The sequence below is a fragment of the Brassica napus genome, chromosome A8 (genome assembly GCF_020379485.1).
Source record: "Brassica napus cultivar Da-Ae chromosome A8, Da-Ae, whole genome shotgun sequence".
NCBI lineage: Eukaryota > Viridiplantae > Streptophyta > Magnoliopsida > Brassicales > Brassicaceae > Brassica > Brassica napus.
This window is the reverse complement of record NC_063441.1, coordinates 6,775,598-6,793,674: the sequence shown is the minus strand read 5'-3', so window position 1 is coordinate 6,793,674 and position 18,077 is coordinate 6,775,598. Positions and strand designations below refer to the sequence as shown.

General features: G+C 43.9%; 1 non-coding gene across 1 annotated transcript; it reads left to right on the top strand.

Moving 5' to 3' along the window:
- Positions 1–1,589: 1,589 nt before the first annotated feature.
- Positions 1,590–1,695, top strand: LOC125577458. Its single transcript, XR_007315873.1, has one exon. It is a non-coding gene; the product is annotated as a small nucleolar RNA R71 (small nucleolar RNA).
- Positions 1,696–18,077: the final 16,382 nt, after the last annotated feature.

The window sequence follows — 18,077 nt, the reverse complement described above, 5'->3', positions numbered from 1 at the left end:
CGCTACGTAGCGACCGAGCGGGACGATCGCTCGGTCGCTACGTAGCGACCGAGCGGGACGATCGCTCGGTCGCTACGTAGCGACCGAGCTTTGGCTCGAGCTCGGTCGCTATGTAGCGACCGAGCGGGCTTTCGTCGGACATCTCGATTCTTTCTTCCGTAAAGCTTTTTCGTAAGGAAGAATCTATGTCGAAAAGTACTCTTCGGAGGAATCTTATTCTTATTTCGAAAAGTACTCTTCGGAAGAATCTATTTCGAAAAGTACTCCAACAAAAACCATCCATCTCCTTATCGTTAGCTTCCCTCTTAAGGTTCTTAGGAATCTTCTCCTTTCTTTTCCTTAACCTTCTCCCTTCAGTTTCTTGTTCTTCTTGAACTGGTTCTGGTGAACTAATTAAAGGGTTGGGTTTTGGTTCGGGTGGGCTAGCTAATGGTTTAGGTGGCGGTCTGAGTGCGTTAATATAATCATTATCGATTGAGGGTAACCGCACTCGGTATGTCAGAGGTGCCTGTCGATCGATGGGAGGTGGGGTGTGACGATCGACGTCAGACTCACTCTGTCGATCGATGGTTAGCTCAACCGATCGATCGATTTTATCATAGAGAGGGGAGGGCGGGTGAGGATGCTTAGCTGCGAATTCCTCATGAGTTAGAATTCGAACTGCATTGCATTCAGTCGATTTAGCGGACGGCGTCGATCGATGACTGGAGTAATCCGTCCATCGATCTTCGTCATGGTCTGTCGATCGATGCGAGTTCATCGACATCGGTCGACACCATTGGGATCCGCCGAGACTCATGGAGCTTTCGATTTTGAAGTCTCCTTCCTCAAGCTTTTCATTTCTCACCACTTGCCAGAAATCATCATCTATGATGGCATTTATGTGGTGTTTCCCTTTGTCGCCTCCTGCCTCTTTAGTGAAAGCTTCTTGCCTTTTAATAGTCTCGCCCGTCTGAATTACTTGCGTTTCAAGTTTTCTCACCTGAGTCCCTAAGGTCTCGATTTTGGTGTTCAGATTGTTGTAGGAGGAGTCTATTTTACCATCGAAATCCATGGTGATTTGTTGTTGTCCCAACAGTACTCGATCAAGCATCTCTTCGATCTTGCTTTCCTGAGTTTGGGGTGGTGGATTCTGGTAGTAATAGTTCGAGTATCTTTTGCTGTTGTTGAAAGGTTTTTGAAATTGTGAACTCTGGTTACTTCTTTGACCATTTCCAAAGAAGTTTCTGTTTCCGTCCTGGTTTCCAAATTTCTGGAATCCGGTACATCCGATGTAGTTCACATTTTCTTCTCCTTCTGTATCTGCTACTTCTCCTTCAGCTGAACAGACTTGCTTCCTAAGAAGCTCGTGCACCACATCTAACTTAGCTCTTACTTCGTCCATCTGTTCCTTCCCGATAGAGGCTACAAACTTCTTCCGTTCAGAGTCAGTGTTTTTGGTGCTGCTGCTGTTAGCAAAGTTTTCGATAAGTCTCACAGCTTCCAACGGATTCCGAGTAGTGAAGTTTCCTTCACTCGCCGTATCAAGAGCCATTTGATACTGTAAGGTGAGACCTCGGAAGAAAGTGCTTAGCAGCTGCACTTCGTTAAATCCGTGGTGTGGACAGTCTCGCTGGAAGAACCTAAATCTAATCCACACATCTTTGAAGTACTCTCTAGCCTCCTGCGAGAATGTGGAAATTTTGTTCCGAAGTTCTTCAGCGCACGCCTCATCGAAAAAGTTTCGTAAGAAAGCATTCTTGATGTCGGCCCAGGATGTTAAAGATCCCGGGGGTTGCTGCCTAAGCCAGTGCATCGCTTCTCCATTCACCTTGTATCTGAAGAGCTTGCACAACAGTTAGTCTTTGGGGACTCCTTCCATCCGAATAGCAGCGATTAGATCCTCGTGCGGTAACCCAGAGTAGGGTATCTGCGACACTAGGGTGTATTATTGAGGCTTCAGCTCGAAATTCTGCTTCTGGATCTCCGGAAGTCGAATAGCTGATCTGTTGGAATAGTACTCATCTGGGCAATTGTAGTCGGCCAGTGGTTTCGATCGAGCGTCCTCATCTACAGGTTGAGCAGCTCCTGTAGCATTAGCATCAGGGATTACAATCCCCTGAGCGTCTATTTTCTGACCTGTTGCATTACGCATATGACCGTCCTGGTCATACATGTTTTCGTTCTCGTCCTGTGTTAGAATAATAATGTTTACCATTTTTGACGACACGGTATCGATCGACGTACGCGGTGTAGTATCGATCATTGTCGAACGATTGGGATCGATCGACGATGAAGGTCTGGTGTCGATCGACGGTTGGTTGTGCGTATCGATCGACGATGATGTTGTTGCGTCGAGCGATGTGGAACGTTGACCTCTATGGATGGTGCGTTCCAAGTGAGCAGGATCGTCTGAGAACAGCAAGTCTTTCTCCTTGTTGCTTCTGGTACCGCTGGGCATGCACCTGAAAAGACAAGAAAAAGATTATTAGAAAGGAGATAGAGAAAACAATAAGAATCAATAAAGCTAAATCTAATGGCGATCAAAGCTCCCCGGCAACGGCGCCAAATTTGATACCACTCAAATTACCCTAAGGAGTGTTACTCTCATCAAAAGAGGTTCAGATGTAGTACTTAGGGATCGAATCCACAAGGACTTCAATGGGAAGATAGATTCTGCATACAACTGTCTGAACACAAGAATTGAGACCTTAGGGACCCAAGTGAGGAAGCTTGAAATGCAAGTGGCTCAGACTAGAGACACTGTAAAGAGGCAAGAAGCCTTGGCTAGAGAGGTAGGAGTTGAGAAAGCAAAACACCACGTGAATGCTGATACCACTCAAATTACCCTAAGGAGTGTTACTCTCATCAAAAGAGGTTCAGATGTCGTACTTAGGGATCAAATCCACAAGGAGCTAGGGAACAATTAAATCTAGTGTTTATTAATTCTAAGAGTTGTAAATGTTTAAATGAAATAGCAATATTAACAAACGAAGTAAATAGTAAATGTAACTTGGTTGGAAATGATATTAGATGCAAGGCCACTATTCAGGTGTTGGAGATTATAATACCTATAGATACCTAATTGTTGCATTCATGATATGTTAGAGCTCAATCGCTTAACTCAGTGATCAGCTGTCTCATGTTTCACTGGGTTAACAGGCTAGATCTCATGTCTCAACGGTTAGTATGTTGACAACGAGAAAGTGTCGATCGATGGTCCTATTGGGACATCGACCGATACACCTTTGCCTACGTCGACCGATAGTCAGTTGAGGACATCGATCGACGGGTTCTAGCCATGCCTATGCGCGAGTATGATATGCCCTATTAAGATACTAAATTGGCGGTTAGCCCTCTCTAACAGTCCTAATATGATAGATAGATGTCAGGATGGGATAACAAGGGTGCTTGAATATGCAATCCTATGATCAAGTTCTAGTTAGCAAGGCTAAAACAAGCAATGAATACAAATCTATCATGAATATCACAACAAGGCAGATCTATAGTTTGGGGCTAATCCCACAAACCTATCTGAACCCTGGATCTAATAATTGAACTACTCAGACATAGCAAAGCAATTCATAACAATGAAGAAATAGAAACTCATAGTATAGATGAATGTGGAAACCGAAATTCGCACTGTCGATTTCCGTTTAAATAAGGAAACAAGGAAAACCCTAATTTCCCAGAGGACCCGGATCTCTGCGAGAGCCAACGACAAGTAACCAAACAAATGCGGAAAATATGAGAAAACATGATAAAACGAATTTACAAAGAAAGTAGATCTTATTTCGAATTCGCGTAAGAGCGTTGCGATCATTACAAGAGAATACAAAGGCTTTGGCCGCAGGGGCCGTCAGAGAGTTACCTAGTTCTAGCAACATAAAACCCTAATCCTAGTTGAGTCGCAGCTCGATAACAAAGGACGAAAAAGATATCTAAAAGGCTTAGATTGATTTCGGACTGAACCTTGTTAAAGGCTGCCTACGTACCCCTTTCGAGGATCAAGCCGAACGTAGTTCAATTGATAGAGCTGGACAAGAGATCGAACTGCCTGGGCGAGTTCGTCTAGTAATTGAGTGTCAGTCATAGAAACCGAACTTGTCGAGAATAAAGCCTAAAGTTTCTAAGTGCAAAGAATTCCGAATCTAAAAAGTTCTCCTTCATGATCCTCGCCTAGGACTCCTTATATACTAGCTCCAAGGTCGGTTTACGCTTTTACTCTTCTGCCCTTAAGCCGTCATAGCATAAAAATGGAGATATTCCATTTTTCCCGATTTTCACAATTATCTTCAAAACTTCTGTATTTATCCGCGGAAACTTGACATTTATCCTTCCTTGTGGACCAAGCGTAAACCGTGCTGTGGTTTACGGGCTTTTGGTTAAGAAATCGCAGGATGGGCCTCGAGTCGTGTTTTAGGTCCCTTTGGGCCGTCTTCCGACTCGAAGCGTTTACTACGATTTCTTTCGACAAGGAAAGAACTTTCCGCGGTTTCTAATCCGCGAAGTTTGATCGATGATTTAGAATAGCGGAAAACATAGACTGAGCTCGCTACGGTCTTCGGGAGATAACATTTGAAGGTTTGACGAGAATGCATGTACTGATGTCGTACCGATGTTCGGAAGAGCTCGGTCACTACGCAGCGACCGAACTTTGGCTCGAGCCCGTTCGCAACGTAGCGACCGAGCTTGGCTCGGGCTCGGTCGCTACGTAGCGACCGAGCTTGGCTCGGGCTCGGTCGCTATGTAGCGACCGAGCGAGACGGACGCTCGGTCACTACGTAGCGACCGAGCTTGGCTCGAGCTCGGTCGCTACGTAGCGACCGAGCGGGACGGATGCTCGGTCGCTACGTAGCGACCGAGCTTGGCTCGGGCTCGGTTGCTATGTAGCGACCGAGCGAGACGGACGCTCGGTCGCTACGTAGCGACCGAGCGGGACGGACGCTCGGTCGCTACGTAGCGACCGAGCTTGGCTCAGGCTCGGTTGCTACGTAGCGACCGAGCTGTGTGCATGCTTGGTCGCCGCGTATCGATTGAGCTTGGCTTGTCCGCGGTCTGATTTCCGTACTTGAGTTTGTCCGCGGCCGATTTGGATACATGTCTGTTGCCTTCGGACAATCGGTATTTAGTGGTTCGATTGAGATTTGGACGATATTTTACTGCAAGGCTCTTAGTAAAGATATCTTTACGAAGATTACTTTTCGTAAAAACGTTTATGCTGATTTTTACGGACTTTCAGACATTGATTCCGTCGTGACCGATTTTGACCCACCAACAGTTAGCCCCCTAGCTCGTTAGAACCATGAGCTTCTAGCGTGAGGTTCTAGCGAGTGGCTTCGCAAGTTAGGCAAGTTAGGTGAGTTAGGCGGAATTAATGGTTGAAAAGGTCTGTGGTAAGTGATCTTCTCGCTCTCCTAAAAGTAGAAAACGCGATAAGATTGGGGCTGCACCTTATGACGGCTGCCTGCGTACCCTTGTTGAAGGGATCAAGCCTTTCGTAGTTCGTCTTGGAGTTAAGGTTCTTATGACTAGTTTTCCAGTAGGACCTTTATGGTCTAGTTTTTATGTAGCGGTTATAAGGTGTGTTGCTGCCGATGGCATTTTGTATGGGTGTAGAGGGAAGAATACGAGTTGTCGTCTTGTAATCTAACTCTGTGTGAATTGCCATATCCATAATCTGTTTCGAGAGTTTTCCGCAGTGTGTAAACTTGCGGGATTTTCTGAAGACGTTCGAACATTGGCAAAGAGACAAATTTTGGGATCTCGTATCAGAGTGTTTGATACTATGCCTAGAGATGTTAGAGACCAGTGCGCTGGGTTTAGGGCAAGACCTAGGTTTACTTTCGGTTTAAGGATTGTGCGGTGACTGGCCGGCTATCGTTTTTCCTGTTGCGATTTCTTCCTGATTCGTATCGATTTAAAGTCCCCCGATAGGTTCTCGGCTTATACGACTTGTTTGATGCGAATCGAGCATCTCTCCGGAGACCGGAAGTGCTGGACCAAAATTTTGGATTCCTTTTATCCTTGTGTCGGATGTAAGAGAGTCATCTTCGTGAGATGGCTATGTCTGTTTAGGACGTTGAGAGTTTGTTGTGATCAGCAACAAACTCAATGGTAAAAAAATACCGTTTCGAGTCTTCGCGAAGAATATTTTTTGAGAAGATGTTAGTGCGTATGACTGTTTGGTCTTCCATGAAGGTATTTTTATCGAGGAAGGAAATTTCGTCGAAGAACTAATCTTCAGGCGTCTGCGACGTCTCGCGATGCTGAAGATTTGTTATTCTTTCGTATGCCACGTTTCGTGCTTGAAAAGTTCACGGGCTTGAAGATATTTGGCGATGTTGCAAGGGTTTAGTCTTAGCCATGCGTTTGAAAAACATTCTAGTTTGACTACGAATGTTCGCAGCCAAAATTATTGTTCATGTTTGGATGCTAATAGTTTTATTTGCGATCGAGGAATTATGACTGAGGTGTCGTGTAAATTTGTCCATGGGAACAAGCGTTTTCCTTCGTAGTGCTTTGTGAAGTGTTGGCCTTCCGAGATGTATTTCGTGCATTTTTTAGGATGTTTCGTATAGCTCTAGAAGCTTTGTTACGAATTTTTCCTTACATGCCGCGTATTGTGGTTAAAACGTTGCGGGCTTAAAGTGAATTGTGGAGCGTATTGAACTTGGTTAATTTTCGAAAAGTTTAGATTTTCCGTTAACCGTTTGGTTGTTAGGACTTCGTTTCGTTACGGAATTTATCATATGATTTCCGACTGTGGGCTATACGATAATTTATCATATCATATCACCGATTTTACGAAGGTCGTAAATCAGTGATATGTATACATATGTCAAAGTAGCATTGTTTCTGCAAGGTTTTACGAGAAACGTTCCTGCTGTGATTTTGATCTTAGGTGAAAGTTGCTTGGAGTTACTCATGGAGTATTACCGAAGTTTATTTCAATATGATCTAGTCGCGGAACGTTTTTCATAGGTTTTTCGAGAGGATTCTCATGACACATTCGTTTCTTGAACGAATTGGTCAACCAGAGGTGGATCTAGCTAACCATCGGGAGGAAAGTGATCCTTTTAATGTGCACGATGCTACATATATTCTCGAGTTTTCTTTGTCGCAAATGTTTTCGATGCTTTTCCGTGACTTACTTGGTACAACGGAAACTGAAAGAAATGCTTTGGTGATTGAAGATTTCTCGTAGAAATTTTTAAAACGAAACTGGCTTTCTGAAGGTGGAAAAGGCTTCAATACTTTTGCTAATCGTCGAGTTTCAGTTTGATATTGGTACAAGTTTTCTGTACGCATGATTGCGACAAGAAATAATGTATAGCTTTTGAGATTATGTTCATGATCGTCTGGATATGTTGCTAGCGTTTAGACGAATATTAAGATTGTCGTTTGCCTATTCTTGACGATTTGCAGAAGTTTTTTGAAGTTTGGGAGTATACGAGTATAGTATACGTACCTACTCCCCCTTTTTTTTTTACGAAAGAAAACGGTTGAACCGATACTTTGAGGGTTGTGTACGTTTCCTCTTCTGATGTTTGGAATGATCGATAATTCGGGGTGATTTATAGACGACGCTTGGACTGTGATTTGGTTGTTTCCACGTTGACGACTTGGGATATGTCGGTTCCGAGAAAATTGCCAGAAACGAATCGGTTTTAAGACGACGTTCATGTCTCTAACTTTTTCTCTCTTTAGGAAGCGAGCTTGATATGCGTGGCGATCGTTTCTCGACTTTCGGAGAGTTTAGATCGGTTTGCAAGATCTGGATGAACAATTATGGAACAATATATCGAGACAGGAAAAATCGCTTAAAACTTAGTTCGCTAGACTATCCGCCTAGGTTTTACGTTCCCTAAAGTTCTATGGCAGCCTCAAAGTAATTTCCTACGAAAATTCCAAGTCTGATTTCAAAAATTTCAAGTCGGAAATACCTTAGTTCTCTCGAAGATGCAGTTTTGTCCCTTCTCAGTTTTGCGTGCTCATTTCCGTTTCCTATTCTCGTGTATGTTCGCCATTTCCGATATTGGTGTTTATCCTTTGAAACTTGACATTTATCTTTCGAACTTGACTGTTATCTTCTCCTTAGATAAGACGTCGAAAAAGGTTCAACGTAATCGTATAGTTAAGGCGGCTAAGGTGTTAAGTTAACCGTTGCCGTTTTATACGATTAATCTGAATCCATGCGAGGAAACAGGTCTTTGCGGGTTTTTTTTTATATCATAAAGTCTCAATGGTAACTTCAATCGAGGCGAAACAAGAGACGTTTCTGTCGAGATTCGAAAGTGAACGCAAAGATGGAGGTAGGGCAAGCAGGAACAAGCCAAGGAGTTTGAGATGAGTTTTACTTGTTTTCGTCGTAAAATCTCAACGGAAACTCCGATTGAGACGAAACGAAAAGCGTTACGATGAGGATTCAAAGGAGAACGCAAAGGAGGACCCCTTTGAGGCCTGACAGGTCGCTATAGCGAGTGAGGATGTCATCTCGGTCGCTATAGCGAGTGGAAGGGAGCCGAGACGAGTCCCACTTGTTTCGTCGTAAAATCTCAACAGAAACTCCGATTGAGATGAAACGAAAAGCGTTTCGATGAGGATTCAAAAGAGAACCCAAAGGAGAACCTCTCATAGGCCTTAGAGGTCGCTACGTAGCGACTGACGGTCTGACAGGTCGCTACGTAGCGAGTGGAAGCAAGCCAAGAAGAGTCCTACTTGTTTTCATCGTAAAATCTCAACGGAAACTCCGATTGAGACGAAACGAAAAGCGTTTCGATGAGGATTCAAAAGAGAACCCAAAGGAGGACCTTTCTGAGGCCTTACAGGTCGCTATGTAGCGACTGACGGCCTGACAGGTCGCTACGTAGCGAGTGGAAGCAAGCCAAGAAGAGTCCTACTTGTTTTCGTCGTAAAATCTCAACGGAAACTCCGATTGAGACGAAACGAAAAGCGTTTCGATGAGAATTCAAAAGAGAACCCAAAGAAGGACCTTTCTGAGGCCTTACAGGTCGCTACGTAGCGACTGACGGTCTGACAGGTCGCTACGTAGTGAGTGGAAGCAAGCCAAGAAGAGTCCTACTTGTTTTCGTCGTAAAATCTCAACGGAAACTCGGATTGAGACGAAACGAAAAGCGTTTCGATGAGGATTCAAAAGAGAACCCAAAGGAGGACCTTTCTGAGGCCTTACAGGTCGCTATGTAGCGACTGACGGCCTGACAGGTCGCTACGTAGCGAGTGGAAGCAAGCCAAGATGAGTCCTACTTGTTTTCGTCGTAAAATCTCAACGAAAACTCCGATTGAGACGAAACGAAAAGCGTGGTGATGAGGATTCACAAGAGAACCCAAAGGAGGACATTTCTGAGGCCTTACCGGTCGCTACGTAGCGAGTGGAGAGTTGGCTTGAGCTCTGTGCGTGCTCGGTCGCTACGTAGCGACCGAGCGGTGTGCGTGCTCGGTTGCTACGTAGCGACCGAGCGGTGTGCGTGCTCGGTCGCTACGTAGCGACCGAGCGGTGTGCGTGCTCGGTCGCTATGTAGCGACCGAGCGGTGTGTGCGTTCGGTCACTACGTAGCGACCGAGCGGTGTGCGTGATCGGTCGCTACGTAGCGACCGACCGGTGTGTGTGCTCGGTGAGCGGTGTGCGTGCTCGGTCGCTACGTAGCGACCGAGCAGTGTGCATGCTCGGTCGCTACGTAGCGACCGAGCTAGGTAATCGTTTTGTTGTGTTTCCTTTTTCCGCGATTAACCTAGGGGTTTTTCAGCGGTTTTTGGGAGAACAAGTTTTATCCTTCCGAAATGTCAACGGAAAACGTGTTTTGGTAAAACCCTTACGCATCGAGATTTCTTTTGTTCGATAATGAGCCAAACTCACGGGATTTGATAAGATTTATCGTTTCCCTTTACGTTTAGAAAGAGAAATCGCGAGCTTGTTTTAGTGCTCTTCCTGTGGCGGAAGGTCGCAGCAAGGTTTTCAATTTTGTTGAACATAGGAGCAGTCAGTGCTGCGAGTTTGTCTTTCATATATCCAGACATAGTTTCGATCAAGCGTTTTGTGGCCATGAGTAAGAGTAATCCGTAACACCCCCCCCCCTCCTTCTAGCGCCAAACTATGGGAACTGAAATTCGCACTGTCGATTTCCATTTAAATAAGGAAACTAGGAAAACCCTAATTTATCAGAGGACCCGGATCTCTGCGAGAGCCAACGACAACTAACCAAAAAAAATGCAGAAAATTTGAGAAAACATGATAAAACGAATTTACAAAGAAAGTAGATCTTATTTCGAATTCGCGTAAGAGCGTTGCGATCATTACAAGAGAATACAAAGGCTTTGGCCGCAGGGGCCGTCAGCGAGTTACCTAGTTCTAGCAACATAAAACCCTAATCCTAGTTGAGTCGCAGCTCGATAACAAAGGACGAAAAAGATATCTAAAAGGCTTAGATTGATTTCGGACTGAACCTTGTTAAAGGCTGCCTACGGACCCCTTTCGAGGATCAAGCCGAACGTAGTTCAATTGATAGAGCTGGACAAGCGATCGAACTGCCTGGGCGAGTTCGTCTAGTAATTGAGTGCCAGTCATAGAAACCGAACTTGTCGAGAATAAAGCCTCAAGTTTCTAAGTGCAAAGAATTCCGAATCTAAAACGTTCTCCTTCATGCTCCTCGCCTAGGACTCCTTATATACTAGCTCCAAGGTCGGTTTACGCTTTTACTCTTCTGCCCTTAAGCCGTCATAGCATAAAAATGGAGATATTCCATTTTTCCCGATTTTCACAATTATCTTCAAAACTTCCGTATTTATCCGCGGAAACTTGACATTTATCCTTCCTTGTGGACCAAGCGTAAACCGTGCTGTGGTTTATGGGCTTTTGGTTAAGAAGTCGCAGGATGGGCCTCGAGTCGTGTTTTAGGTCCCTTTGGGCCGTCTTCCGACTCGAAGCGTTTACTACGATTTCTTTCGACAAGGAAAGAACTTTCCGCGGTTTCTAATCCGCGAAGTTTGATCGATGATTTAGAATAGCGGAAAACATAGACTGAGCTCGCTACGGTCTTCGGGAGATAACATTTGAAGGTTTGACGAGAATGCATGTACTCATGTCGTACCGATGTTCGGAAGAGCTCGGTCACTACGCAGCGACCGAACTTTGGCTCGAGCCTGTTCGCTACGTAGCGACCGAGCTTGGCTCGAGGTCGGTCGCTACATAGCGACCGAGCTTGGCTCGGGCTCGGTCTATGCTCGGTCGCTACGTAGCGACCGAGCTTGGCTCGGACTCGGTCGCTACGTAGCGACCGAGCGAGACGGACGCTCGGTAGCGACGTAGCGACCGAGCTTGGCTCGAGCTCGGTCGCTACGTAGCGACCGAGCGAGACGGACGCTCGGTCGCTACGTAGCGACCAAGCGGGACGGACGCTCGGTCGCTACGTAGCGACCGAGCTGTGTGCATGCTTGGTCGCCGCGTATCGATCGAGCTTGCCTTGTCCGCGGTCTGATTTCCATACTTGAGTTTGTCCGCGGCCGATTTGGATACATGTCCGTTGCCTTCGGACAATCGGTATTTAGTGGTCGATTGAGATTTGGACGATATTTTACTGCAAGGCTCTTAGTAAAGATATCTTTACGAAGATTACTTTTCGTAAAAACGTTTATGCTGATTTTTACGGACTTTCAGACATTGATTCCGTCGTGACCGATTTTGACCCCAACAATGAAAAGAAATGATGACAAGGAGTTCCAATCACAAGTGATCTTCTCGCCAAAACTCTCTTCTCTCTCAAAGTAAAACTTGTAACAAAAATGGTCTCTCTATGCTCTTTCTCTAAGCTCTCTGCCGTCAAAACACTTAGGCAGTATATAATCTACTAGGTTAAAAACTCGTCAGGGCATTTTCGTAATTTGGCTAGGCCTTGGGTTTTAAGTCTGCTGAATCCAAAATGACGCGTGTCTAATGTTTCGACATCGATCGATGGTACTTGTGTACATCGATCGATATTAATCTTCATCTGTCGAGATATCTCCTGGTATCGATCGTCAGCACTGATGCGCATCGATCGATTGTTCTTCCTCTCGTCGACCTCTACGTGGTCAGCTCGGGTGAAATGTCCTTTAAGCTCCAAAATGCTCCAAAGTCATAGCTTTACTCTGAAATGCACCTGAACCTGAAAACATACCTGAAAGAGTAGAAAACATAGATATATATATATATAGTAAAACATCTATATACCATGGATGAAAACGGGTCAAATCCAAGGTATATCAAATGCCATCCTAGATGATGATTTCTAGCAAGTGGTGAAGCATGAGAAGCTTGGAGAATGAGACTTCGAAGTTGAAAGCTCCATGAGTTTCGGCGGATCTCAATGGTGTCGACCGATGTCAATGGATGCACATCGCTCGACAGACCAGGACGAAGATCGATCGACGGATTACTCTAGACATCGATCGACGTCATCTGCTGAATCGACTGCGGAGTGTAGACCAGTTCGAATCATGACCCATGAGGAATTTGCAGAAAAATACCCTCACCCACCCTCCCCTTTCTACGTCAAAATCGATCAACCACATTAGCCAGCCATCGATCGACAAAGGGAGACCGACATCGATCGACCCCCCTCACCTCCCATCGATCGACGGGCACCTCTCACCCACCGAGTGCGATTACCATCAATTGATAGTAACCAAATGAACACACTCAGACCACCTCCTAAATCTTTAGCAAACCCACCAGAACCTACAACCAACCCTTTAGACACTACACCAGAGCCTATGCAATTTGATGAGGCAATTAAGGGAAGAGTCTTAAGGAAAAGGAAGGAAAAGATTCCTAAACACCTTAAGAGGAAAGCTAATGAGAAGGAGATGGATGGTTTCAATAAGAGAGTCCTCAGCATCCCAGTAGAGAAACAATTTGATGAAGTTTATTTCACACACCGGTTGTGGATGTTCTTCAGGAAGACTAAGGAAACTTAGGAGGACATTAGGAGAATATTTCATCATGTTAGGGAAAGGATGAAACTAAGGATCACATTGAAGAAGAAGAGTGATCCTGGGAAGTTTGCAATACCATGTTGGTAAAGGGTATTGAATTTCCCCATGCACTTTGTGACACAGGTGCATCAGTCAATATCCTACCTAAGGTTATGGCAGACCAGTTGGGTCTGAAAATAGAGCCCTCATCAGAATCTTTCACCTTTGTGGATCTTTCAGAAAGGAGCTCAGGAGGCATCATAAGAGACCTTGAGGTACAGATTGGTAACGCCCTTGTCCCAGTAGATTTTCATGTCCTTGATATCAAGCTTAACTGGAACTCTTCACTACTGCTTGAAAGAGCTTTCCTAGCTACAGTAGGAGCTGTATGTGACATGAACAAAACCAGATTGTGTCTGACACTGATAGATCCAAAGGTCCACTATGACCTAGTTCGAGTTGTGAGACAACTGGTCAACCTCGTGGAGCTTGGAAATGATCTTGGCTACATTGCAGCATGCCATTGTGGAGCAGAGTATGAAACCGACCTTTCAACAACCCAACAAGAACAGACGAGATGACTATTCCATAGGCAGTTGGCCAGATAGTGGATTCCATGAAAGTTTTGCAGTGGAGACTGTGTTTCTTTCATCCAATGAGGATCCCACTGAGGAGTATGATGAGGATTACTGGAAGGAAAGAGCTACAGAGATTGCTATGCAGGATGAAAGATATTCAACCCATTCCTTCAACAACACGCCTCCACCATCGATCGACAGAATCTACTCATCATTGGTCGATTCTCACCCTCATCCGGCAAAACGATCATCTGCATCAATCGATACCACACCTGGTACATCGATCGATATTAAAGCCGCCGCCTTAGAAAAGGAAAACGGGAATATTCCAATTCCACATAGGTTTACCAATACCTATATAAGGAGTTTTGCACCCCAGATTACTTCTCACCAAACAGAAGCAGAAAAGATGAATGCTCCCATACAGCAATCGGAAGGAACATCTAGGAGAAGCATTCGATCCAAAAACCCTAATTCAGCAGACAAACGTCTACCATCGATCGATACCCCATTATCAACATCTATCGATTCTCATTCTAAACCTAAACTTTCTTTATCTACTAAGAATATGAGTATTCCCCTAGCAAGAACAAAAATTTAGAAAATTTCATGTTCATACCACAATGATGCGTGAGTTAAGCGATCTAAGTAGATAGAGGGTTGAAAATCGGGTTGATTGAGCAAAAGAATCGTTGGATTTGGCCAGAAAACGAGAGAGAAAAGATATGGGAGCGTTTTCGTAGGGTTTCCGGGTTTGTGCGAATGTCGACTTAAGTGTCGACTGAAATGAGCCCGTGTCTGTTCATTCGATGTCGATCGATGAAGAGGTGTCGTCGTCCGTCGACAGGCGCTTTGTTTTCTGATAAATTTGTTTTTATATCCTAAAAATTCTAAAAATTCGAATAATAAAAATGGGTTGCCTCCCATTCAGCGCTTATTTCAAGTCTTTAGCTTGACTCGACGTTCGATTTTTCTAATTATCGGGAAGGGTGTCTAATTTTATAGTCCTGATATTTGGCGGTTTAGCCCAATAGTGCTTTAATCGTTGGGCATTTACCGTGAATTTGTCTCTTTTATTATTTAGAAGCGTAATGGCTCCATAAGGATTGTCGTTCACAACAGTGAAAGGACCTGACCAACGAGATCAGAGATTTCCGGGAAACAGCGTTAGCCGAGAGTTATATAGGAGAACCTGGTCATTTGACTCAAAGTGTCTGGAAATGATTTTTTTATCATGATATGCTTTCGTTCTTTCTTTGTATATCTTTGAATTCTCATAGGCTAAATGTCTAATCTCATCCAGTTCGTTAAGCTGTATGAGCCTCCTTTTAGCAGCTGGCTTGATGTCGAAATTTAATAATTTAATAGCCCATGCTGCCTTGTGTTCCAGCTCAACCGGTAAGTGACATGTTTTTCCATATAGCAGGTGAAATGGGGTGGTTCCTAAAGGAGTTTTGAAGGCAGTCTGGTAAGCCAAGAGTGCATTGTCCAACTTTCTAGACCAATCTTTTCTAGATGTTCCCACAGTTTTTTCTAACATTTCTTTGATCTATCGATTTGAGACTTCTACCTGCCCGCTCGTTTGCGGGTGGTATGGTGTAGAAACTCTATGGTGCACTCCATTCTTACGGAGTAATCCTTCAAAAACTTTCTTAATGAAATGGGATCCACCGTCACTTATAACTATTCGGGGAATTCCAAATCTCAGGAAGATAATGCTTTTGAAAAGTTTGATAACTACGGATGCGTCGTTTGTTGGGAAGCTACCGCCTCAACCCATTTTGACACATAATCAACAGCGACTAGGATGTATTTGTTCTCGTAAGAAGAAGGGAAAGGACCCATGAAATCTATTCCCCAACAGTCGAATACTTCTACTTCTAGAATAGATTTATGTTCCATTTCATGTCTTTTATTGATTTTTCCCCTTCGTTGACATATGTCGCATTGTGCTATGAATGCACGAGCATCACGGAACATAGTTGGCCACCAGAATCCTGCCTGAAGAATTTTTGATACCATTTTAAAGGTTGCAAAATGTCCAGCGTAATCAGATCCATGGCTTTGGAATAAAATATGTGGATTTAAGTTTCGGCGACGCAGCGTCTATACATCCCGTCAGAGCAGTGTTTGTAGAGATATAGTTCGTCCCAATGATATCTCCTAACTTCTCTCAAAAACTTCTTCCTTGTATAGGCTCTCAATTCTTCGGGTTCTATGTCATCAGCTAGATAGTTCACTATATCAGAGTACCAATGTCTGGTCTTTGAACTTTTTCCAACTGCGTGCACTTCCCGATACAGACTTTCGTCTACGAGGGAATCATGGTCAGGGTGCAGCTCGTTATACGCATTTAATTTTATATCGAAGGTGAGGGTTATGGGATTTATTTCTTTATTTGGATCATCTAGAGTATCGATCGACATAGCGTTGTCAATATTGATCGACATTGCATCGCTGTCGTCGGTCAACACTTCCTCAAGAGTGAGACATACATTTTGGATGAATGAATCCATCTGGTAAACGTTTTCTGTTGGCATGAAATCATCGATCGGAACGTCATCTTCTATTTGTATTCGGGAAAGATGATCTGCAACTCCGTTTTCTACTCCTCTTTTATCTTTAATCTCAATATCGAATTCTTGGAGTAGAAGGATCCGTCGCAGGAGTCATGGTTTCGCATCTTTCTTTTGCATTAAATATTTGATCGCAGCGTGGTCAGTATAAACGATGACGCGCGAGCCAACCAGGTATTGGCAGAACTTTTTAAATGCATAAACTACAACAAGCAGTTCTTTTTATGTTGTTGCATAATTCCGTTGTGCCTCATCGAGTGTTCGACTGGCATAGTAAACTGCATGTAGCTTTTTGTCTTTCCTTTGGCCTAGAACTGCTCCTACTTCGAAATCGCTCGCATCACACATAATTTCAAAAGGAAAATTCCAGTCAGGTGCTTGTACGATGGGGGCAGTTATCAGGGCTTTCTTTATCTCGTTAAAAGATTTTACGCATTCTAGTGTGAAGTCGAATTTAACTTCTTTACAGAGGAGGGAGGTGAGAGGTCTAGCGATTTTGCTAAAATCTTGTATGAACCTCCTACAGAAACCGGCATGCCCAAGAAAACTTCTCATGTAACGTTCTTAAGTGCAGGCAGGCCGGTCATTACCTCAATCTTTGCCCGATCCACTTCTATACCAGCAGCGGACACTTTATGTCCTAGGACGATTCCATCGTTAACTATAAAGTGGCATTTTTCCCAATTTAGAAAGAGGTTCTTTTCTTCACGTCTTGCCAGAACTTTACATAGGTTATCGAGACAGTTTTTGAAACTGGATCCATACACAGAGAAATCGTCCATAAAAACTTCCATGAAGTCCTCAATCATGTCTGTGAAGATTGACATCATGCAACGTTGGAAAGTGGCTGGAGCATTACAAAGACTGAAAGGCATTCTGCGATATGCGAATGTTCCGTAAGGGCATGTAAAAGTTTTCTTTTCTTGATCGTCAGGATGTATAGGGAATTGGAATAATCCGGAGTAACCGTCAAGAAAAAAAAATATTGGTGGTTTGCCAATCTTTCTAACATTTGATCAATGAAGGGTAAAGGGAAGTGATCTTTCCTTGTGGCTGCGTTCAAGTTCCTATAGTCGATACACTTCCGATGTCCGATGACAGTTAACGTTGGGATGAGTTTCTTTTTTTATCATTCTTTACCACAGTGATTCCGCCCTTTTTTGGTACGACATGCACGGGGTTAACCCAATTGCTATCTGAAATCGGGTAAATGACACCGACATCTAAAAGTTTGATTATTTCCTTTTTTAACAAATTCTTTTAAGTTTGGGTTTAGCGGCCTTTGGTGTTCCACTGACGATTTTGAATCGTCTTCTAGGTGAATCCGGTGCATGCACAGATCTGGAGAGATACCAGGAATATCATCGACAGACTATCCGAGGGCTTTCCTATATTTTTGCAGCTTGTTTAATAACAACACAAGTTCTCCGTTGGTAAGGTTGGCGTTCACGATGACGGGGTATTAATCTTTATAGAGATAAGCATATGTGAGTCCAGCAGGTAGTTGCTTTAACTCAATCTTTGGTGCTTTTTCGGGATCCCAATCTTCTAAAGAAGATGATTGCTGATCGAAAACTTTTTTAAAATATCTATCAACGTTGATTTCCGAAACGTCATCCCTTATGTCATCAACATTTTCTACTTCCATACTTTTGCGTCCATCAATCGTGTGTATTCCTCAGCTCTGCTGTCAACACTGGACGTAAGTACTTTCTCCAGGAGATCATCTGAGCACAAATATATGAAAGATTCTTCAGCCAACTCAGAGATATCATCTACGTTGGAAGTTTGTTTATCGATCAAGGGTCGTCTAATCAGCTTTTCCATGTCGAAGGTCATCGGAATGTTTCCAATGCTTAGACATATCCTACCTTCCTTGACATTGATGATAGCACAAGCTGTAGCTAGGAATGGTCTACCTAAAATGACGGGATCTTTCTGTTCATTTTGGTATTTCAGAACAACGAAATCCGTA